Here is an 18,657-nt window from a genome sequence, read left to right as displayed (position 1 = left end):
CATGCCGTTTGGTTTAACTAATGCACCAGCTGTGTTCATGGACCTTATGAACCGAGTGTGTGGACCATACCTTGACAAGTTTGTCATTGTTTTCATTGATGACATACTTATATACTCAAAGAATGACCAAGAACACGGTGAACATTTGAGAAAGGTGTTAGAAGTATTGAGGAAGGAAGAATTGTACGCTAAGTTTTCAAAGTGTGCATTTTGGTTGGAAGAAGTTCAATTCCTCGGTCACATAGTGAACAAAGAAGGTATTAAGGTGGATCCGGCAAAGATAGAAACTGTTGAAAAGTGGGAAACCCCGAAAACTCCGAAACACATACGCCAGTTTTTAGGACTAGCTGGTTACTACAGAAGGTTCATCCAAGACTTTTCCAGAATAGCAAAACCCTTGACTGCGTTAATGCATAAAGGGAAGAAATTTGAATGGAATGATGAACAAGAGAAAGCGTTTCAGTTATTGAAGAAAAAGCTAACTACGGCACCTATATTGTCATTGCCTGAAGGGAATGATGATTTTGTGATTTATTGTGACGCATCAAAGCAAGGTCTCGGTTGTGTATTAATGCAACGAACGAAGGTGATTGCTTATGCGTCTAGACAATTGAAGATTCACGAACAAAATTATACGACGCATGATTTGGAATTAGGCGCGGTTGTTTTTGCATTAAAGACTTGGAGGCACTACTTATATGGGGTCAAAAGTATTATATATACCGACCACAAAAGTCTTCAACACATATTTAATCAGAAACAACTGAATATGAGGCAGCGTAGGTGGATTGAATTGTTGAATGATTACGACTTTGAGATTCGTTACCACCCGGGAAAGGTAAATGTGGTAGCCGATGCCTTGAGCAGGAAGGACAGAGAACCCATTCGAGTAAAATCTATGAATATAATGATTCATAATAACCTTACTACTCAAATAAAGGAGGCGCAACAAGGAGTTTTAAAAGAGGGAAATTTAAAGGATGAAATACCCAAGGGATCGGAGAAGCATCTTAATATTCGGGAAGACGGAACCCGGTATAGGGCTGAAAGGATTTGGGTACCAAAATTTGGAGATATGAGAGAAATGGTACTTAGAGAAGCTCATAAAACCAGATACTCAATACATCCTGGAACGGGGAAGATGTACAAGGATATCAAGAAACATTTTTGGTGGCCGGGTATGAAAGCTGATGTTGCTAAATATGTAGGAGAATGTTTGACATGTTCTAAGGTCAAAGCTGAGCATCAGAAACCATCAGGTCTACTTCAACAATCCGAAATCCCGGAATGGAAATGGGAAAACATTACCATGGATTTCATCACTAAATTGCCAAGGACTGCAAGTGGTTTTGATACTATTTGGGTAATAGTTGATCGTCTCACCAAATCAGCACACTTCCTGCCAATAAGAGAAGATGACAAGATGGAGAAGTTAGCACGACTGTATTTGAAGGAAGTCGTCTCCAGACATGGAATACCAATCTCTATTATCTCTGATAGGGATGGTAGATTTATTTTAAGATTCTGGCAGACATTACAGCAAGCATTAGGAACTCGTCTAGACATGAGTACTGCCTATCATCCATAAACTGATGGGCAGAGCAAAAGGACGATACAGACGCTTGAAGACATGCTACGAGCATGTGTTATTGATTTCGGAAACAGTTGGGATCGACATCTACCGTTAGCAGAATTTTCCTACAACAACAGCTACCATTCAAGCATTGAGATGGTGCCGTTTGAAGCACTTTATGGTAGAAAGTGCAGGTCTCCGATTTGTTGGAGTGAAGTGGGGGATAGACAAATTACGGGTCCGGAGGTTATACAAGAAACTACCGAGAAGATCATCCAAATTCAACAACGGTTGAAAACCGCCCAAAGTCGACAAAAGAGCTACGCTGACATTAAAAGAAAAGATATAGAATTTGAAATTGGAGAGATGGTCATGCTTAAAGTTGCACCTTGGAAAGGCGTTGTTCGATTTGGTAAACGAGGGAAATTAAATCCAAGGTATATTGGACCATTCAAGATTATTGATCGTGTCGGACCAGTAGCTTACCGACTTGAGTTACCTCAACAATGTGATGACCCGGAGATTTTCGAACAAATTTAAACTTTAACCTTTATATGTTTCCGACACGATAAGCAAAAATCTGTAATGTTGAGTCTTGAATGTTTTGAAAACTATATTCATGTAATCAATTACCCTTTGACCATGCCTAGCGATTCACGAACAATTATGTGTAAATAAATATATATACATATACATGTGTGATTATTAAATTGAGATATATTAATAAAACATTGAACGGATTAGTTAATATGAATATAAGCTATGAGATCTATTTTATGAATTTGGAAATGCTATCAAGGTATTGAATGAATAATATGTTACATAAACGTATTTGTTCGATGTAAGTTTATCGACTAGATTAAAAGATAATGTCAAATGATTGAATTATCGGATACATTGAACTATGATTATGAGTCTCTGTTATGAGGTCCACTTTGAATTAGGTAACCCTTATTATTAACCGTATTCGGAAAAATGGTAAAGCGAGTTATAAAAGAAGACAAAGGTGTCAATTAACAGGAACTAGCCAAATGTTAGTGGAGTTTTCTGTTCGACTTTCTATATAAACGTTAACTAGTTAACCTTCCTATTATTTAGAGTGAAAGAGAAACTTTGGGAATATAGTTATATTATTTAGAAAGTTTAAGGAAAACAAACTAAACGTTGACACATAAGGAAATTATATTTTTTAAAGTATAAACGTTATAGGATATAATATCATAAACGATCTTCAAATATACTTTGAAATATAATTAAAATCTAAATATTTATTAAAGTATTTCAAACCTATATATTATAAATATATTTTAATTTAGTCAAAAGACGTTTTGGTTTAAGTTAATGTTATTAAATATACTTCGATAACTAACGAGGGTATGAATTATAAAAGTAAATGACCAAAACACTCAAAAGATTAAGTTACACTCTGAGTGGGTTAGTTTTTAATTAATTTAAGTCTATATTTTGATAAAGGTACGAGTCATAAAACGTCCTGATTTAAAATAATATATTTTGATAAACAACGAGACTTTGATTTAAATAAGTAAATGACCACAACGCTAAATTTTATAAGTGATATTTTTATAAAGCTAAATTATTGATAAGTAAGTCTAATTTTTGTAAAAGGTACACGTCGCGTAACGTAAAAGGCTAGTTTTCTAAACGTACGAAAGTGCGCCCGAAAAACCGAAAGTGGTACATGAGTCGTGAGATCACGACCGTGTCATTTTTGTAAAAATTACATTTTTACTATGAGCGTAAATATAATATAATATATAATTAATTATATGAATTAAATATATTATATATATAATAATAACTAATACTACGTAAAAATATAAGAAACATGTGAATTGCAAATCACTTTAGTGATTGACTCCGTAAATTTAGGGACTTTTAATTCAGCAATCCTCCGAGATTGCGGAGATGGGGCCAAATTTGGGACTATAAAAAAAAATCGAGCTCATCATTCTTCAATCTATCTTCTATCTCTCTCGTTATATATATATTTATTATTATTATTAATATTATAAAGATTATTATCATTAAACTTATTATTAGTAGTACTAGTATTATTATAATTAGTATTATACATAAAATATTACGACGAGGTCATGAGTGCATTATTTTCAAAACGAATTTTTATGAGGGGGATAGAGCTAAGGAAATAATGGGTTATAGCTATGGAGGTTATGGGTATGGTTCATGTGTGTTATGCTCATGAGGTCAATCTAGTGTTTGTCATCTCCGTTTCGTCTACGTACCTTTCCTACAGTATTGAACCTCAATATTGTTACGTGAGTACTCCTAATTAAATTTTTTACATACTAATAGTGTATCCCTGACTAGTGCTCGAGGAAATAGAATTAGGCATGCTTGTATATTTGATATTGCCCTTAGATAAGTTATGTTGAATCTTAAAGGTTGTTATACTAGGGATGAGATAAGATATAAGATATGCATGTCCTTGGAAAGCTAGTGAAAAATTATGAACTTTTCCTTTAGATACCAAATGGTTTTGACGGATGGATTAGAAGTTATATTCAATTGAATTTTTGTATTATTATTAAAAAATGAGTATTATTATCGTCGTTATCGTCGTTATAGTTTTATCTAATTATTATTATTATTATTATCATTATTATTATTATTATTATTATTATTATGAACGCGATATAACAGACGATTTAAAAACTATTAAATGAATCGATTAAGAAGGAATAGGTATGAGTATCATGATGAAATTAAAATATTGAAAGATATTAAATTAGATAAAATTGTCATTTTTATTATTTTTATCATTACTATTATTATTAAAAAGTATCGTAAATATTAAGGTTATCCTAATCAAAATTATTATTTTATCATATTATCTTAGTAAATTTAAATAGTAATATTTTATTAATAATAATAACTATTATTACAAAATAATACAACGTTTACGTATAGATATTATTTTATCAAATAAATATGTGATACAAATTATATAACTACCTTAATAGAATACATCACAATATTTTTATGATATTGAATGAACTGTATAAATTTTATTACTTAAGATATATAAAAGTATATTTTAATGTAAAATTTTATTTATTAAAAAATAATATATTATTTACTCTATTAAATCTTTTAAAAATATATAAAACGATATTTAAATTATGTAATAAATTTTTGAAATCATTTTGAGTCAAACTAACTTTTATCGACCTTTGCATATTAGACTCGAGCATTAGGATTGTGGTACACTATAACTTGGCCTAATTTATTAGACAAATTTGACAAACACATAAAAATATATATAATTATTATAGGTTCGTGAATCCGAGGCCAACCCTACACTTGTTCAATGATGTTATATGTATTTTTACTACAAAATACAGTATGGTGAGTTTCATTTGCCTTTTTACCCTTTATATTTTTGGGCTGAGAATACATGCGCAATTTTTATAAATGATTTACAAAATAGACACAAGTACGTGAAACTACATTCTATGGTTGAATTATCGAAATCGAATATGCCCCTTTTTATTAAGTCTGGTAATCTAAGAATTAGGGAACAGACACCCTAATTGACGCGAATCCTAAAGATAGATCTATTGGGCCTAACAAACCCCATCCAAAGTACCGGATGCTTTAGTACTTCGAAATTTATATCATGTCCGAAGGAGAATCCCGGAATGATGGGGATATTCTTATATGCATATTGTTAATGTCGGTTACCAGGTGTTCAATCCATATGAATGATTATTTTTGTCTCTATGCATGGGACGTATATTTATGAGAACTGGAAATGAAATTCTCGTGGTCTATTAAAATGATGGAAATGAATGATTATGATAAACTAATGAACTCACCAACCTTTTGGTTGACACTTTAAAGCATGTTTATTCTCAGGTATAAAAGAAATCTTCCGCTGTGCATTTGCTTGTTTTAAAGATATTACTTGGAGTATTTCATGGCATATTTCGAAGAACGTTGCATTCGAGTCATTGAGTTCATCAAAGATTACTATTAAGTTAATTTATAATTGGATAGTGGATATTATGAAATGGTATGCATGCCTGTCAATTTTCGATGTAAAGAAAGTTTGTGTTTTAAAAACGAATGCAATGTTTGTAATATGTATCATATAGAGGTCAAATACCTCGCGATGTAATCAACTATTGTGAATCGTTTATAATGTATATGAACGGGTCCTTTCAGTTGGTATCAGAGCGGTGGTCTTAGCGAACCAGGTCTGCATTAGTGTGTCTAACTGATAAGTCGTTATGATGCATTAGTGAGTCTGGACTTCGACCGTGTCTGCATGTCAAAAGTTTTGCTTATCATTTCTAGTCGGAAATCATCTGCTTATCATCCTTAGGAAATTACCTACTTATCATTATTAGTCTAGACACGTCTTGCTACATTAATTGCATGAGTAGTGTATAGACAAAATTCATATCTTAGCGTACCTGCTAAATCATATCTTATCGTATCTATTACTGTAAACTTTGCCTGACATATTCTATAAATTCCTCTGTAATCTATGAAATCTTTTGATCTATATACATATATGGATATCCTATGTAAATAGAATACCACCCGATAGCCGGAAAATCATTTTATATCGAAAAATCCTTTATCCAATCGTACGAAATGGAAGTTGTCATCAGTTCAAGTCACTCGGATTCTGAAATGGAATCTCACTCAAGCTCCGAAAGCAGTGTGACCGGAATGGATCAACCAATCAGTCATCATCTATTCTGGATGAATTGGGGATGGGTTCGTAGTCTCCTCAATCATTGGAGACAAGAAGAAGGCGATCCTTTTCATCCACCACATTGCCCTCTTGACGAAGAACCTGAAGCACTTACCGGCGAACCTGTCCGAAACACCATTTTCTCTCTCATTTCCAGAGTATCTCGTCACGATTATATACTCCATCAAATTCTAGATTTTATTTATCCGCTCGTCCGAACCGATAATCACCCCGGTGTAATAGAAGAAGTCAACGAGCTTCGCGCTCGGGTAGTGGCTTTGGAGAATATGGTGCAAAAATTACAAACACCAGTAGCAGCACCAGCAGCAACACCAGCAGCATAACCAGTACCACCATCATCAACGCCAACAATACCATTACCACCTCCAACCACAACCGCGTCGTAAACCTCAGCTTCACAATCTGTCCCACGAGCATCAACGTCATACGCACCATAGATATCAAGGAATACCAGCAACAATAACTGACGATGTATTAATTCATAACTTCTTTGGAGAAACATTCCACTGAGATTATGTAATCTCTAAAATCTTAGAGATTATCTAATCTAGCCCTAACCATAAATCAGTTAAGCGAACCAAAATGATAGAAGGAAGAGTAGAAACCCTGACAAAAATGGTGTGTGATTAACAAGCTAAACTTGTTTTACCAACAGCATCAACAGTACCGTCAGCGTCACCAGCATCGTCAGTACAGTCAACATCAGAATCAACAACACCTATAACATCACAAACTCCGTCAGTTCAAGAATCACTGTGGACATCATTACAAATCAATAACGCGTATATTGTATCAAGGAGTTATGAAGAGTTAACTCATTCCCTCTGAAGAAATTATATGTATATTTTATATATACATATTTTGAAATAAAAATAAATCTTTCCGTGCTAAGTTATTGTGTGTGAATCTTAACTACTCGGTTAATTCATCTTACAAATATGCAATAATGTACGTCCTTCACCCGCAAATTAACCATCGTTAACTACAATCTCTGTCTCAATTCAACAAATTCCAATTCATAATAAATCAAGTATATATTTGATTTTACACTTTCATCATCGATGTAACCGAAACTTCTCAGATACCATCACTCGTACTTTGCGAAGTTCACAAGAATTTAACAAAAATCAACATCACGCCTCAACAAATAACAAAGTATTGACTCGTAATTTCAATATTATTGAAGAAATACTTATGTAATCTCTAAAGCCTTCAAGGGATTATTCAATTCTAGTTTCAACCGTAAATCAAATGAGTTTAATTTAGTATTAACTCATTAAAATTTATGTTATGTCTGAGGAGAATATATACATATATATTTTCACAAAGACTGTAATAAAATTCTTATGTACAAAATATTAATTGTGAAATTTTTTAACGGGTAGGTAATACCCGAGAGATATATATATTCACAATTAATATGTTACATTCTTCGAATCTGATCAAGCAAATTATCAACTATACTTCCTACTTTCACAATAATATACATTCTTTCATAGAGATCAAAACAACCATACTCATTCAAACCCAATTACAAATTTTGATTTTGAAACCTCAGAATTCAATTCGAGATATAACCGGTATCATCACTTTTAGATTCCTACATCTTTCAAAGCTATACTTTGACTTCAAAACTGTGTTAGAACATCAAATGTATATTAACGATTACAATCTGTGTTCAAACCCTTCGAAAATATCTGAAGACACTTCAAATAATGAGCAATCGAGATGATGATCTAACCACATATTACCCACAGTTAGGTACTTAAAAAGCACTCGAAACCAAAGTCATAATTCCACACATATCTGTGTCAGATTCTTTGGCATTTATTAGCAAAAATAACTTTGCAATTCCTTTTCAAAGTAGCCAATTTTGTCACAGCTCCAGCAAGTCAACTTCGACTTTTCAGTCAGACTAACCTTATTATAACCTTGAGATATACACCATCGTTACCAGGGAACCTTTTACATCCCACCACATTATTAGCAGATGTACCAACAACTTCATTACCCGTTGACTTTAACCTCTCCAAAAAGTCATTATAGTTATTCATTGAAACCCCACCATTTACTCATTCGCATCTTGTAACAAGAATAGCCATACGAATCATCGGGAATTAGCAATCATTAATTTGAAATCTCGCAGCATGTCTACGCCAACAGTTATATGTGTACGTACAACGTCTATCTCCTGGACTTACATACTTTGAATGTGAAGTTTCTGAAAAACACCTTGAACTGTGAACTAGTTCTTGAAATGCTGATGAAGCAGCAACAACTGTAAACGATCTTAACAGTAAAAAGTTTGATGATAAAGAATAGTGTATTGGCAAAGCTCAGAAAAAGAGAAGTTTTGGAACTGAAAAACGGATTGAGCAAAGTATGAAAGAGGCTGTGGACAAATCACAAGGGCGAAACGTGCCTTCAAAGAATCTAAATGATTCAGTACCTGTTGAAGTCATTAAAGGAATACCTTGCTCTTGACTCTAAACCCCTGCGGACAATATTCTTCATCATCCTCTGTTATTAGAAATTCTAAGATATCATCATATCTTTCATTATAAATATCCTCCATATTTCTGAAGATATTTTCTTAATTATTCTTATCCAAAATCATTTACCTCTTCGCGCTATCTGTATTACATCATAAAAGAAACTATTTTAGTTTCTAAATTCTGAAACATTCGAGTTTAAAATAGGAATTTTTTTTTTTTGAAGTAGTGTTGGGAGCTGAAGCATGAGTTAGTATAATATAATGACACTTGATCAACGTGATTATATTACAGTAATTCATGCTGAGTTTCTAAATGGAACGTGATGATTCACAGATCATAACGTCATCATGTGCCATGTTACACGACTCCTATATTCTATTTAACCTCTAAATATATCAAGAAAATATTTCTTGATGATTCGGTCTTTTCCAGGGTATTCTGGTAATTTAACAAATCAGGATTTACCATTACCCTATCCTTCTTAGAACAATTACTGTGTTCATTCTGAAATCCATACCTACGAATTCTGGACCATTACAAGAGCTATTTAATCGCAAGAAGAAGAAACGAAAGGACAAAGCTCCGAAATAGAAATTTAGAGTATGAACCGCAGTAAATAGAAGAGAGCATTAACTGGGGATGACGATGACTATAGAAGACAGAAGCAGGGACATCGAAATATCAGGGAAGGTGTAAAATCTAACAACAACCCGGAAATTACAACCCGTATATATCAATGCATATAGCAATGTAAAGACTTGAGAGAACTAGAAACACTATAAACCCAAGAGTATAGTAGAAGTAAATAGATTCTTCCGGTGGCAGATTAAAAAGAAGAATGACAGATATGAAGGTTAGGAGTATATCAAGGATCAGGATGGGATGGAGCATATTAACGAATACTTTAAAGTAGAAATTGAGAAAGAAAGAATAGAAGGTGTGAGTTGTAAGGGAATGGAGAGGATGGATTTATAGGAAAATTTTCGACAGAGCAATCGAAGCAGATTATCGCGTTTAATCAAAGAAGATCTGAATCTCCTTAATTACCGAAGAATCAAATCTTAATATGAAGATTTCTTCTAAATTCCTTAAATTCCGGAAATCAATCTTGACTACGACACCGGTTAAGTCAAACTTACTTTTATTCATTTTCACTCTTAAGTGATAGCTTCATTCGTGCTCTTCACAAAAACAAATCATTTTATCTATATTAATCAATGATGATAAAACCCTAATTATCAGTTCATATACGTCATGAAAACACTCTTACTGTTAGCCATGACAACCTCTATCAAATTTCGGGATAAAATTTCTTTTAACGGGTAGGTACTGTGATGACCCGGAGATTTTCGAACAAATTTAAACTTTAACCTTTATATGTTTCCGACACGATAAGCAAAAATCTGTAATGTTGAGTCTTGAATGTTTTGAAAACTATATTCATGTAATCAATTACCCTTTGACCATGCCTAGCGATTCACGAACAATTATGTGTAAATAAATATATATACATATACATGTGTGATTATTAAATTGAGATATATTAATAAAACATTGAACGGATTAGTTAATATGAATATAAGCTATGAGATCTATTTTATGAATTTGGAAATGCTATCAAGGTATTGAATGAATAATATGTTACATAAACGTATTTGTTCGATGTAAGTTTATCGACTAGATTAAAAGATAATGTCAAATGATTGAATTATCGGATACATTGAACTATGATTATGAGTCTCTGTTATGAGGTCCACTTTGAATTAGGTAACCCTTATTATTAACCGTATTCGGAAAAATGGTAAAGCGAGTTATAAAAGAAGACAAAGGTGTCAATTAACGGGAACTAGCCAAATGTTAGTGGAGTTTTCTGTTCGACTTTCTATATAAACGTTAACTAGTTAACCTTCCTATTATTTAGAGTGAAAGAGAAACTTTGGGAATATAGTTATATTATTTAGAAAGTTTAAGGAAAACAAACTAAACGTTGACACATAAGGAAATTATATTTTTTAAAGTATAAACGTTATAGGATATAATATCATAAACGATCTTCAAATATACTTTGAAATATAATTAAAATCTAAATATTTATTAAAGTATTTCAAACCTATATATTATAAATATATTTTAATTTAGTCAAAAGACGTTTTGGTTTAAGTTAATGTTATTAAATATACTTCGATAACTAACGAGGGTATGAATTATAAAAGTAAATGACCAAAACACTCAAAAGATTAAGTTACACTCTGAGTGGGTTAGTTTTTAATTAATTTAAGTCTATATTTTGATAAAGGTACGAGTCATAAAACGTCCTGATTTAAAATAATATATTTTGATAAACAACGAGACTTTGATTTAAATAAGTAAATGACCACAACGCTAAATTTTATAAGTGATATTTTTATAAAGCTAAATTATTGATAAGTAAGTCTAATTTTTGTAAAAGGTACACGTCGCGTAACGTAAAAGGCTAGTTTTCTAAACGTACGAAAGTGCGCCCGAAAAACCGAAAGTGGTACATGAGTCGTGAGATCACGACCGTGTCATTTTTGTAAAAATTACATTTTTACCATGAGCGTAAATATAATATAATATATAATTAATTATATGAATTAAATATATTATATATATAATAATAACTAATACTACGTAAAAATATAAGAAACGTGTGAATTGCAAATCACTTTAGTGATTGACTCCGTAAATTTAGGGACTTTTAATTTAGCAATCCTCCGAGATTGCGGAGATGGGGCCAAATTTGGGACTATAAAAAAAATCGAGCTCATCATTCTTCAATCTATCTTCTATCTCTCTCGTTATATATATATTTATTATTATTATTAATATTATAAAGATTATTATCATTAAACTTATTATTAGTAGTACTAGTATTATTATAATTAGTATTATACATAAAATATTACGACGAGGTCATGAGTGCATTATTTTCAAAACGAATTTTTATGAGGGGGATAGAGCTAAGGAAATAATGGGTTATAGCTATGGAGGTTATGGGTATGGTTCATGGGTGTTATGCTCATGAGGTCAATCTAGTGTTTGTCATCTCCGTTTCGTCTACGTACCTTTCCTACAGTATTGAACCTCAATATTGTTACGTGAGTACTCCTAATTAAATTTTTTACATACTAATAGTGTATCCCTGACTAGTGCTCGAGAAAATAGAATTAGGCATGCTTGTATATTTGATATTGCCCTTAGATAAGTTATGTTGAATCTTAAAGGTTGTTATACTAGGGATAAGATAAGATATAAGATATGCATGTCCTTGGAAAGCTAGCGAAAAATTATGAACTTTTCCTTTAGATACCAAATGGTTTTGACGGATGGATTAGAAGTTATATTCAATTGAATTTTTGTATTATTATTAAAAAATGAGTATTATTATCGTCGTTATCGTCGTTATAGTTTTATCTAATTATTATTATTATTATTATCATTATTATTATTATTATTATTATTATTATTATGAACGCGATATAACAGACGATTTAAAAACTATTAAATGAATCGATTAAGAAGGAATAGGTATGAGTATCATGATGAAATTAAAATATTGAAAGATATTAAATTAGATAAAATTGTCATTTTTATTATTTTTATCATTACTATTATTATTAAAAAGTATCGTAAATATTAAGGTTATCCTAATCAAAATTATTATTTTATCATATTATCTTAGTAAATTTAAATAGTAATATTTTATTAATAATAATAACTATTATTACAAAATAATACAACGTTTACGTATAGATATTATTTTATCAAATAAATATGTGATACAAATTATATAACTACCTTAATAGAATACATCACAATATTTTTATGATATTGAATGAACTGTATAAATTTTATTACTTAAGATATATAAAAGTATATTTTAATGTAAAATTTTATTTATTAAAAAATAATATATTATTTACTCTATTAAATCTTTTAAAAATATATAAAACGATATTTAAATTATGTAATAAATTTTTGAAATCATTTTGAGTCAAACTAACTTTTATCGACCTTTGCATATTAGACTCGAGCATTAGGATTGTGGTACACTATAACTTGGCCTAATTTATTAGACAAATTTGACAAACACATAAAAATATATAAAATTATTATAGGTTCGTGAATCCGAGGCCAACCCTACACTTGTTCAATGATGTTATATGTATTTTTACTACAAAATACAGTATGGTGAGTTTCATTTGCCTTTTTACCCTTTATATTTTTGGGCTGAGAATACATGCGCAATTTTTATAAATGATTTACAAAATAGACACAAGTACGTGAAACTACATTCTATGGTTGAATTATCGAAATCGAATATGCCCCTTTTTATTAAGTCTGGTAATCTAAGAATTAGGGAACAGACACCCTAATTGACGCGAATCCTAAAGATAGATCTATTGGGCCTAACAAACCCCATCCAAATTACCGGATGCTTTAGTACTTCGAAATTTATATCATGTCCGAAGGAGAATCCCGGAATGATGGGGATATTCTTATATGCATATTGTTAATGTCGGTTACCAGGTGTTCAATCCATATGAATGATTATTTTTGTCTCTATGCATGGGACGTATATTTATGAGAACTGGAAATGAAATTCTTGTGGTCTATTAAAATGATGGAAATGAATGATTATGATAAACTAATGAACTCACCAACCTTTTGGTTGACACTTTAAAGCATGTTTATTCTCAGGTATAAAAGAAATCTTCCGCTGTGCATTTGCTTGTTTTAAAGATATTACTTGGAGTATTTCATGGCATATTTCGAAGAACGTTGCATTCGAGTCATTGAGTTCATCAATGATTACTATTAAGTTAATTTATAATTGGATAGTGGATATTATGAAATGATATGCATGCCTGTCAATTTTCGATGTAAAGAAAGTTTGTGTTTTAAAAACGAATGCAATGTTTGTAATATGTATCATATAGAGGTCAAATACCTCGCGATGTAATCAACTATTGTGAATCGTTTATAATGTATATGAACGGGTCCTTTCAAACAATACGCGGCTGTACATAACACTTTCCACGTCTCGAATTTGAAGAAATGTTTTGCTAAAGAAGATCTCACTATTCCGTTAGATGAAATCCAAATCAACGAAAAACTTCAATTCATCGAAGAACCCGTCAAATAATGGATCGTGAGGTTAAAAGACTTAAGCAAAACAAGATAACAATTGTTAAGGTTCGATGGAATGCTCGTAGAGGACCCGAGTTCACCTGGGAGCGTGAAGATCAGATGAAGAAGAAATACCCGCATCTATTTCCAGAAGATTCGTCAACACCTTCAACAGCTTAAAATTTCGGGACGAAATTTATTTAACGGGTAGGTACTGTAGTGACCCGAACTTTTCCATGTTTATATATATTAATTGAGATTGATATTTACATGATTAAATGTTTCCAACATGTTAAGAAATCAAACTTGTTAAGACTTGATTAATTGAAATATGTTTCATATAGACAATTGACCACCCAAGTTGACCGGTGATTCACGAACGTAAAAACTTGTAAAAACTATATGATGACATATATATGGATATATATATAGTTAAAATGATACTATGATAAGTAAACATATCATTAAGTATATTAACAATGAACTACATATGTAAAAACAAGACTACTAACTTAATGATTTTTAAACGAGACATATATGTAACGATTATCGTTGTAAAGACATTTAATGTATATATATATCATATTAAGAGATATTCATACATGATAATATCATGATAATATAATAATTTAAAATCTCATTTGATATTATAAACATTGGGTTAACAACATTTAACAAGATCATTAACCTAAAGGTTTCAAAACAACACTTACATGTAACGACTAACGATGACTTAACGACTCAGTTAAAATGTATATACATGTAGTGTTTTAATATGTATTTATACACTTTTGAAAGACTTCAATACACTTATCAAAATACTTCTACTTAACAAAAATGCTTACAATTACATCCTCGTTCAGTTTCATCAACAATTCTACTCGTATGCACCCGTATTCGTACTCGTACAATACACAGCTTTTAGATGTATGTACTATTGGTATATACACTCCAATTGTGATGACCCGGGAATTTCTGACCAAATTGAAACTTAATCTTTATATAATTCCGACACGATAAGCAAAGTCTATTAAACTGAGTCTCATAATGTTGGAACAATTTTTCAGGAATGCATTCGACCTTGACTATTCCCGACGATTCACGAACATTTGTTTGTAAATAAATATGTAAATACATATTATGTAAATATAAAAATTGGAAATCATAAAATATAATTTAAATTATATATGTAAAAGAAAATACAAAATAATTATATTATAATTTAAAATGAATATATATGATTTCTATGAATAATTATAATTATATTTATATATAGCAATACATTAAAATTTATAAATAATAAATAAAAGTTATCATATAATACATATGATTACTAAGTATTACATCATAAATAATATACAATACAAGTTAAAATATAGTTGTTATATTAATATTATTACTTTCATCATCATTATAATATCAATATTAGTATTAACTAGTATTAATAACTATATTATTAATAATATTATATATATATACATATGTATATATGAAATTTGATACATTATTGTTTATATCATTATCATTGTTAATAACATTATTATTATAATTAGTAGTAAAATTTTAAATTTTATTTATTACGACCAGAATATTAGTTAAAACTCTTTATAATATAATACATATAGTTATACTACATAAGCTATTATAAGTAAATACTAATTCATTAAATATAATTTTTATAATAAATATTGTTATTATTGTTAAATATTAATATTAGTATTATTAATGTTCTTATTTTAAAAATATAATATATAGATATAAAATTGAAAATATATATATAAATATTATTATTATTAATATTATTATCAATACTAATATAATTAGTATTATTAATATTATTATAATTATCATTAAGAACATTATTATTATCAATTTTATTAGAATCCTTATTATTGTGACTTATTATTATTATTATTACTAATATTATTATTTATATTTAGAATTTAGATTAAATTTAATATAATTATAAATATCAATTATTAACAATATTTAAATATTTGGTACGTACGGTTTTTGATTCCAATCCAACTTGCAATCGTCTACAAATCTTTAAAGGTAATTTAATTTGTCCAAAAGGATACCAATCCAATTTGCTAGACAACAAAATCAGTTATAAATCCTTATCTGTGTTATTTTTTTTATTTTTATTTTCCTACCTCTGTACTTTATTGATCCTGTCTGTCGAATTTCTTCACAATAAAACAAACGAATTGTATATGTTATTGAGGAATTATTTGGCTCGTCATTATCACTATCCATTACCAATAATACCAGATCGATTATATGAGAATCCGAACCTAGAAGTCGAAGAACACAGGTTCTGCTTTGTTCTTGGTTTCAATTTTCAAAAAGCTCGATTCTTCAATGAATTTCAAAAAGTAGAAATGCAGGATTGTTGGAAATCTTACGCCTAAACTATCTGTAAAGTTTCAAATCTCAAATTTTTATAACAAACTCGAATTTTGGAGTCAAAGGTTTCAAAATAAAAGTCAACAGATTTGATTATCAACAAATTCGTGTATTCTGTAAAGATTTTGGTTCAATTGAGGATTTTAAAAGTTTCTAGGAGTGTTTTAAAACATAATTCGTGTTATAACTTTTGGCTATAACGTTCGAAAAATCAAAATCATAATAATTGTTTTCGTTGTTATGCAGCGGCTGCAGAAGCAGCATAATTTTTTCTGTTTTATAATTTTTTTACATTTTCAAGTGATTTAAACATTTATATAGATTGATTTCAATTTGTTAAAAAGTTTTAAACCAGTTTATAATACGCTGTTAAGAAACTAGTTTGATTCTGGGTTCGTTTATGAAAGATGAAGAAGAAGAAGGTTAACAGGATCAGTATAAATAAAATTAAGTTAGATAATTAAACAGAAAATGGGCATAGCCTAGACGGTTTAGGATGATGTCGGGTTTCGAGAGGTTGGGGGTTCGAATCCCTGGAGTGACAGTTTTCTTTTTGGCCGAATTTAATTGAAGGTAGTTCATTTATTAACTTACTTTTATTATAATAATAATTATTATTATTATTATTATTGTTATTATTAATTCTTATTATTATTACTTGTATTGTTATGTTATCATTATGATTTACTAGTAGTATTATTATTATCATTAATATTAATATCATTATTATTACAAGTATTAGTATTATCACCAAATATTATTATTATGATAAATATTACTACTAATATTATAATTAGGGGTTACGAATTTTTGCTATAGAAACTTTAATTATTGATTTAGAAATTAAATATGAAGATTTTATTATTGTTATTAACAAGATGTATTATTAAAATTATCACTAGTAAAAAGATTGTTATAACTATTATTGTTATTATTGAGTATTAGGTATTATTATCAAAACTACTATTATTACCATTACTATAAGATTATTATAAAAACTATCATTTATATTATCGTTTATAGAATTAATAACACTATTATCATTATTATTAGTATTATCATTATTATTATTGTTATCACATAAAGTATTAATTTAGTATTATCAAAATACAACTTTAACTACCAAATGAAATTGATATATAAATATAAATAATACATATAACACAACAAACTTAATATGTTTATGTACCAAATGAATATATGAAATATATATATTATTAATATAAAAAGGATATAACTAGTAAATCTATATATATTTATTCAATTACAATTATGTGTATTAATAAATATATAAATGATATAGGTTCGTGAATCCGAGGCCAACCCTGCATTGTTCAGTTGTTCAATATAGTCATGTGTATTTTTACTACAAAATACAGTATGGTGAGTTTCATTTGCTCCCTTTTACTCATTACATTTTTGGGCTGAGAATACATGCACTGTTTTAATAACTGTTTTACAATATTTATAAGCGTGAGTTTCATTTGCTCCCTTTTACTCATTACATTTTTGGGCTGAGAATACATGCACTGTTTTAATAACTGTTTTACAATATTTATAAGCGTGAGTTTCATTTTGCTCCCTTTTTACTCGTTACATTTTTGGGCTGAGAATACATGCAAATGCTTTATTAATTGTTTTACAATATTTATATGCGTGAGTTTCATTACTCCCTTTTTAAATGCTTTTGCAATATATATTTTTGGGACTGAGAATACATGCGCTGTTTTTATAACTGTTTTACGAAATAGACACAAGTAATTGAAACTACATTATATGGTTGAATGATTGAAATCGAATATGCCCCTTTTTATTAAGTCTGGTAATCTAAGAATTAGGGAACAGACACCCTAATTGACGCGAACTCTAAAGATAAATCTATCGGGCCCAACAAGCCCCATCCAAAGTACCGGATGCTTTAGTACTTCGAAATTAATATCATGTCCGAAGGAGGATCCCGGAATGATGGGGATATTCTTATATACACATTGTGAATGTCGGCTACCAGGTGTTCAATCCATATGAATGATATTTTTGTCTCTATGCATGGGACGTATGTTATGAGAAATGGAAATATGAAATCTTGTGGTCTATTAAAATTATGAAATGATTATTTATGTTAAACTAATGAACTCACCAACCTTTTGGTTGACACTTTAAAGCATGTTTATTCTCAGGTATGAAAGAAATCTTCCGTTGTGCATTTGCTCATTTTAAGGATATTATTTGGAGTCGTTCATGACATATTTCAAAAGACATTGCAT

This window comes from Rutidosis leptorrhynchoides, chromosome 2 (genome assembly GCF_046630445.1).
Source record: "Rutidosis leptorrhynchoides isolate AG116_Rl617_1_P2 chromosome 2, CSIRO_AGI_Rlap_v1, whole genome shotgun sequence".
NCBI classification, from domain to species: Eukaryota; Viridiplantae; Streptophyta; class Magnoliopsida; order Asterales; family Asteraceae; genus Rutidosis; species Rutidosis leptorrhynchoides.
The sequence above is the reverse complement of the archived record's forward strand: the minus strand, read 5'-3'. Positions refer to the sequence as shown.